This window comes from Lynx rufus, unplaced genomic scaffold, assembly GCF_022079265.1.
Source record: "Lynx rufus isolate CCGP_SWC_20201006 ecotype Redwood Valley unplaced genomic scaffold, mLynRuf1.p SCAF_16, whole genome shotgun sequence".
Taxonomy (NCBI): domain Eukaryota; kingdom Metazoa; phylum Chordata; class Mammalia; order Carnivora; family Felidae; genus Lynx; species Lynx rufus.
Genome location: NW_025814830.1, coordinates 8,532,549 through 8,540,000, shown reverse-complemented (window position 1 = coordinate 8,540,000; position 7,452 = coordinate 8,532,549). Strand labels below are relative to the sequence as shown.

The following is a 7,452-nucleotide window of genomic DNA, read 5'->3' as shown; positions in this document are numbered from 1 at the left end:
TCATCGCCTAGATAATGTGCAATACCACATGTGACCAATCTTTATGTTCTGCATAAACGTTTTTTCCGTAAGTTGTCAGAATTGTGAAGCTTTGCCCTGGAGCCCACATCGCTGCTTCGCCAAGAATGGACTCATGTACATTGTGTGCCTATATTTTCTTCTTTTTTCACAGAGATGCTGCCTGCAGCATCAATGTATAGTTTCTTCATATCCGATCTTATTTATTTTTTTTGTTTTTTACAGCTCAGCAGTGTTAAGTGTAGTTATTCATGTGGTTGTGCAACCGATCTCCTGGGCTTTTGTATCTTGCAAAACTGAAACTCTAGACCTTGTCTTTGGAGCCACTTTGGTCCTGATGAGTATGTGCCATATTAGTATGTCCCTAGATTGGGGGGAGGGGTTGCCTGAGGATTGCCACATTAAGTGTACAATACAGTATTGTCACAATGTCCTACAGCAGATTTCTAGAACTTACTCGTCTTCCATTGGGATGAGATTAAACTATACCTGTTGAATAGCATCTCCCCCAGCCCCCTCCCCTCAGCCCTTGGCAACCGCCATTCTACTTTGTTCCTATGAATTAGTTTGAATGGAAATTCAATACCTCATCTAAGTGGAATCATTAATATTTGTCTTTTTGTGACTGGCTTATTTCATTTAACCCGTTTTCAGGGTTCATCCACGTTGTAGCACGTATCAGACTTTCCTTCCTTTTTAAGGTTGAATAACATTCCATTGCTTTTTTAATGTTTATTTATTTATTTATTTATTTAAATGTTGATTTATTTTTGAAAGAGAGATGCAAGTGTGAGTGGGGGAGGGGCAGAGAGAGAGAGGGAGACACAGAATGGGAAACAGGCTCCAGGCTCTGAGCTGTCAGCACAGAGCCCGACCTGGGGCTCAAACCCATAAACCATGAGATCATGACCTCAGCTGAAGTTGGATGTTTCGCCGACTCAGCCACCCAGGCTCCCCGAATAACATTCCATTGTATGTATATACCACGTTCTGTTCATGCATGCATCTGTCCGTGTCCACACAGATTGTTTCAGCCTCTTGGCTATCATTGTGCATAATGCTGCCGCGAACACGGGCGTACAAACGTCTGTTGGGGACCCTGCTTTGAACTCCGTTGGGTATATAATAAATCAGATCATAGCTTTGAGTAATGCGCACTATCGTGCCCTCACTTCCGTAGTTTCAAATATGTGATCAATGTTGCCAGTCTTTGCATGGCTGTTTGGGAGACAAGACACCGAGACAGAGGTCAGTGCTCAGGACCTTGGGACCAACAATCGTGGAAGGGAGGTGAAGGAGCAGGACTGGACAGAAGGAGAAGTTGAGCTGTAATTCATTCTCAACAAAGTCTAGGTCCACCCCAGGGGAACTCTCAGTAGCTGAGGTAATTCCCGTGGGAACAGCCACTGAGAGAGGCAAGGCCTTCATTCCTGAACAGGTCTTAGAAATCCTGTTTCTGTCTACCACTATGTCCTTCAAAAGTTAAAATTTTTTACTTAAAGTGAATAATTTAAATTTTTTTATTTTTTATGCTTATTTATTTATTTTAAGAGAGAGAGAGAGAGAGAGAGAGAGAGGTGGAGAGAGGGAAAGAGAAAGTCCCAAGCAGGCTCTGCCCTGTCAGTGCAGAGCCCCATGCAGGGCTCACACTCACAAACCGTGAGATCATAGCTTGAGCCGAGATCAAGAATCAGATGCTGAACCGACTGAGCCACCCAGGCACCCCTTAAGGTGAATAATTTTTAAGAGCTTAAGTGTTTAATATTCAAACATATTAAAATTATTAAATTTTATTTAATATTTTAAGACCAATATTAAAATTGACATTTTAAGAACTTAAACTTAGGAGTCTAATATCTGAATTAGATGGTTGGATTGGCAAAAAGCATACTAATGAAAGGATTTTTCATTTCCCCCCTTCCACTCATTTCTTGACATTTTTCCTTCACAGTTTGTATAAGGGTAGGAGATAAATTCATGTCAATCATTAATAACTTTGCATTTAGCTACATTTTGCTGAAATAGCTGCTGTGGAAAATTTTTTTCTCCCTGCCACTTTATTTTTTTTTTTGCAAAAATGTATTCTGTGATCCAATTAGTTTTATGATAGCTTTCCATTTTCCAGTCGTGATTATTTTTTCCTTCTTGATAGATGTCAAATAGGGTTGATATTTTACCATGGAATCTTAACATCTTAAAATAATATGTAGATGACAAATCAGTAAACTTAATAATAGTTAATTTCTATACTGATGAAATTGTTAAACTAATAATAAACAACTGCTATAATAATATAATTAACAGACTGTTGAGCAATACTCTTCAATTTCCACCCACAAACATTCTTTGTGGATTACTAAGGGTAAATTGGGTATTAGTTATTATATAGTGATTCATGCCAAGTGAAAGGATGTGTGTACTTAAATTTAGAGCTCAATAATTCTAGTCTGGTATGGCAAATAATTAGAAAATATGAACTGCAGTATGAAATGCTGAACGCGGCCAAAGCTCAGCCACCAAGCGGGATTTTTTTTTTCTCATTAAACTTTTGTTTTAATGGCTCTCAAAATTCTGTGACAGATTTTTGGTTCAATTGCCTCCACTAAAAAGTACTGATTTTAAAAACAAATAACTTGGGGAGACTGGGTGGCTCAGTTGGGTTAAGCATCTGACTTCAGCTCAGGTCATGATCTCACAGTTCATGGGTTCGAGATCTGCATCGGGCTCTGTGCTGACAGCTTGGAGCCTGGAGCCTCCTTCGGATTCTGTGTCTCCCTGTCTCTCTGCCCCTCCCCCGTTCACTTTCTGTCTCTCAAAAATAAATAAACGTTAAAAAAATTTTTAAAAACCTAATAACTTAAAACTGCCACACACACACACAAACCCACGCACGCATAAATGACCCACAAAACATTCTCCTTTCCTTCTGAAGATTTTACGATGCATTGTTATCATTAACCAGTCTTTTTCCCCTAAGTTTCTTTACTTATTTTGAGAGAGAGAGAGAGAGAGAGAGAGTCCCAAACAGGCTCTGCACTGCCAGCACAGGGCCTGATTCGGGGCTCGAACTCAGAAACTGAGATCATGACCTGAGCTGAAACCAAGACTTGGACGCTTACCCACCTGAGCCACCCAGGTGCCCCTCATTAACCAACGTCTTACTATCAAGCTTAAAAGACCAACTGACACAAACAGTTTTGAGACCATTTTTCCACCACTGATTAAGACTGGGGCGGCAGTTATTGGGGATTCCTTTCTTTTAGCCTTCTGAGCCTTCTGGCCAGGCTCAGTGACCTTGCCAGCTCCAGCTGCCTTCTTGTCCACTGCTTTGATGACATCCACAGCAACCATCTGTCTCACGTCACTAACAGCAAAAACGGCCCGCCAGGAGGATAGTCAGAGATGCTCTCAACACACATACACGGCTTGCCAGGAGCCGTATCAACGAAGGCAGCATCACCAGATTTCAAGAACTTGGGGCCATCTTCCAACTTTTTTCCAGAATGACGATCAATCTTCTCTTTCAGCTCAGCAAACTTGTGAGCAACGTGGGCCGTGTGACCATTCAGCACAGGTGCATATCCGGCACTGATGTGGCCCGGATGGTTCAGGATAATCACCTGAGCTGTGAAGCCAGCTGCTGCCGTCGGTGGGTCACGTCTGCTGTCACCAGCCACACTGCCATGACGAACATCTTTAACAGATTTGTTCTTGACCCTGAAGCCCACGCTGTCCTCAGGAAGAGCCTCGCTCAAAGCTTCATGGTGCGGAGCGCCTGGGTGGCGCAGTCGGTTAAGCGTCCGACTTCAGCCAGGTCACGATCTCACGGTCCGTGGGTTCGAGCCCCGCGTCGGGCTCTGGGCTGATGGCCCAGAGCCTGGAGCCTGTTTCCGATTCTGTGTCTCCCTCTCTCTCTGCCCCTCCCCCGTTCATGCTCTGTCTCTCTCTGTCCCAAAAATAAATAAACGTTGAAAAAAAAAATTAAAAAAAAAAAAAGCTTCATGGTGCATTTCAACAGACTTTACTTCGGTTGTAACCTTGACTGGAGCAAAGGTGACCACCATGCTGGGTTTAAGAGCACCAGTCTCCGCTCGGCCCACAGGGACAGTACCGATACCATCAGTTATGTGGACATCCTGGAGGGGCAGACGCCAGGGCTTGTCAGTTGGACGAGTAGGTGGCAGAATGCAATCCAGAGCCTCAAGCAGTGTGGTTCCCCTGGCATCGCCATCTTTGCGGGTGACTTTCCATCTCTTGAACCAAGGCCTGTGAGCGACTGGGCTCCAGCTCGTTGTCACCATTCCAACCCCAAACTGGCAAACATGCAGCTGTGCTGGGGTTGTAGCCAATTTTCTTAATATAGGTGCTGACTTCCTCAACAATTTCCTCGTATCTCTTCTGGCTGTAGGCTGGCTCAGTGGAACCCGTGTTGTCAACACCAACAATTAGTTGTTTCACGCCCAGTGTGTAAGCCAGAAGAAGGGCATGCTCATGGACGGGTCTGCCCATTCTTGGAGATGCCTGCTTCAAATTCGCCACCAGCAGCAGCAATCAGGACAGCACAGCCAGCCCTAGAAGTGCCTGTAATTACGTTTTTGATAAGGTCTCTGTGTCCTGGGGCATCAGTGATGATCACATGATACTTGCTGGTCTCAAATTTCCACAGGGAATGATCAATGGTGATAACCACGTTCGTGTTCAGCTTTCAGTTTATCCAAGACCCAGGCATACGTCAAGGAACCTTTCCCATCTCAGCAGCCTCCTTCTCAAAATTTTCAATAGTTCTTTTGTTAGTCCCATCACATCTGTAGATCAGATGCCCAGTAGTGGTAGGCTTGCCCAAATCTACGTGTCCAATGACATGATATGAGCCTTTTCCTTTCCTGTTTCGGTTTAGGTTTAGTGGTGGTTTTCATACCTGCGTTCTGGTGGCAAAACCATTATGGAAAAAAGGGGATTAAAAAAAAAATGCTCTGCACGTCAGGTGAAAAGCAAATCCTTGTTCAGAGCACAGGCTATTTTAGATTATATGAGATCAACAATGTCTTTCCATTTTCTTTCTTTTTTTATGAGTATTTAAAAAAATTTTTGTTTTTATTAGTTTATTTTTATTCCTTTTTATTGAGGTGTAATTGACATACATTATATTAGTTGCAGGTGTAAAACATAATGATTCAATATTTTTATATATTGCAGGGCACCTGGGTGGGTTGTATGGTTAAGCATCTGACTCTTGATTTCGGCTCAGGTCATGATCTCATGGTTCTTGAGTTCAAGCCCCACATCAGGCTCCGCACTGACAACTTGGAGCCTGCTTGGGATTCTCTCTCTCCCTCTTTCTTTGCCCCTCCCCTGCTGTCTCTCTCAAAATAAATGAATAAACTTAAAAAATATTTGTATGTATTGCAAAATGATCACCAGAAATCCAGTTTACATGTGTCACCATACAAGGTCTTTCCTTTTTTTTTTTTTGAGAGAGAGACAGAGAGAGAGAACGAATTGGGGAAGGGGCGGAGGGAGAGGAAGAGAGAATCTTAAGCAGGCTCCATGCCCATTGTGGAGCCTGACACAGGGCTCGATTTCATGACCCTGAGATCATGACCTGAGCCACCCAGGTGCTCCAAGGTCCTTCCATTTTCAAGCTGATTTCTCCTAAGTGGTAGCTACCAACCATGTTGGACCAAGACACTTTGCTGCCATCTGCTGGAGTATGATTGCAATAAATTATAATTTACTTTGCAGTCAGCAAAAGAATAACAAAATACACAAATATTTACAAAAAAATGGTTTCAAAGTAATTAAGATGTCTGTGATGTGAATGGCACCTCTTGAAGTATAAGCCTCTTGTACAGTGTCCAACATGAACAACTGTACATGGTGACTGTGGAAAGCCACACACAAGTGGGACAGGTGTTGGGGGAGAATCGACTGATAACAAAGTGGAAGACAGTCAGAAGAAGGCTTCTAGGAAGAGATCCATAGCTAGGAGTAGCAGGACTTGGAAATTAGATAAGAGTGAATTTTAGGACCATCTAAAGGTGTGTTTGGGGTTAGGGGTAGGCAATCAAAGTGGAAGGAATTATTGGAAGGTGATCAGGTGTGTGACAAGAGATGCAGGCTCTACTCTGCATTTACTGTGTCCTTAAGAGAATCCTTCCTCTTCCCTGAGTTCTTTTTCTCCCTTTGGATGTGGGAGAGGGCAGGAGTTGCTGCATTCTAGGAGCCCTGCCCTCTTTGACCTTCCAGGATCTCCAGGAATGGGTCAGGATGAGGGGTGGAGTCACAGGTTCTCCTTGTAGGAGCAGAGATGGCTGAACTTTAGGGGGGACTTGGCCATGTTCTGGCCACACCTGGGTATACACCCACCCCCAGTCTGCACCGGTGTGTGGAGGGACCAGAGGATCTCAGGTGAATGCTAGGAGGAACCCTCAGAAGAGTCTCCTTTACCCCTGGATTCCTCCGTTTGTATCCACAACCTTCTGGATATGCCAAGCTCCCTCTATATTCCAAACTTCTCTGCCTTTTCCAGGGATCTCCATTGCTTACCCTTTCTCGGCCCTTCCACCTCTCCCCCATCATAGATTCCCTTACTCCCCTTGTGCCCCTTCCCCCTACCACAGCTTTCTTCCCCCTACCTCTGTCTCAGTTCTAGAACTATTTCCCCAGCCTTGCTTCCACTCCCACCCCTTTTTTTCCACCTCTTTCTTTTTGCTTTTCCCAAGCTTCCCACTCTCTCCAAGCTGACCTTCCAGCCCCCCTCTTCCCCTGCCTGTCATTTCCTGGCCCTTCTTTCCCGGGTCCATTCCACTGCCCCCACCTGAGGTTGCCAGATGAAATATAGGATGCTAATTTAAATCTGAGTTTCTGGTAAACAGCAGATAATTTATAGTATAAGTATGTCCCAAATATTTTACGGTGCATACTTACACTATTTATCTGAAACTCAAATTTTATTAGGTGTCCTGTATTTTTATTTGCTCTATCTCACAAATCTACTCTTGTCTCTCCCCAACTTCCGTGGCCATGTTCACGCCACCCAGACTGGTCTCCTTGAAGACCCTGCAGCTCTCAGGCAGGCAGTCCAATGCTCCTCCCCAAACCCCCCAACTCCATCCAGCTTATTAGCTCCTCACCATCCACTCTGGGCGTCCTCACAACCCAGCAACGAAAGGGTTATCACCAGACACTGCGGGGGACCTGCAGGACATTGCACACTCTGTGGCTGGTATTGGTTCTGTTTGGTTGTACTAGGGCATATTCATTGTTATGTGGTTTATTCCACTGATACATTTGTTTATCGTTAGGTCTTTACCATACTGACTTAATTAGCGTAGCTTTAGAATAAGTCTTGAAATAAAGCGGTATAAGTTCTCCTTTTTCTTCAAGACTGTCAGGGCTGGGGTGCCTCAACAGTTGGTTGAGAGTTCCACTTCA

The 7,452-nt window shown here is 44.1% G+C and overlaps 1 pseudogene; it reads right to left on the bottom strand.

The window, feature by feature from the left end:
* The window catches only part of LOC124511726 (elongation factor 1-alpha 1-like), a 9,067-nt pseudogene extending 2,712 nt beyond the window's left edge, over positions 1 to 6,355 (bottom strand).
* Positions 6,356 to 7,452: the final 1,097 nt, after the last annotated feature.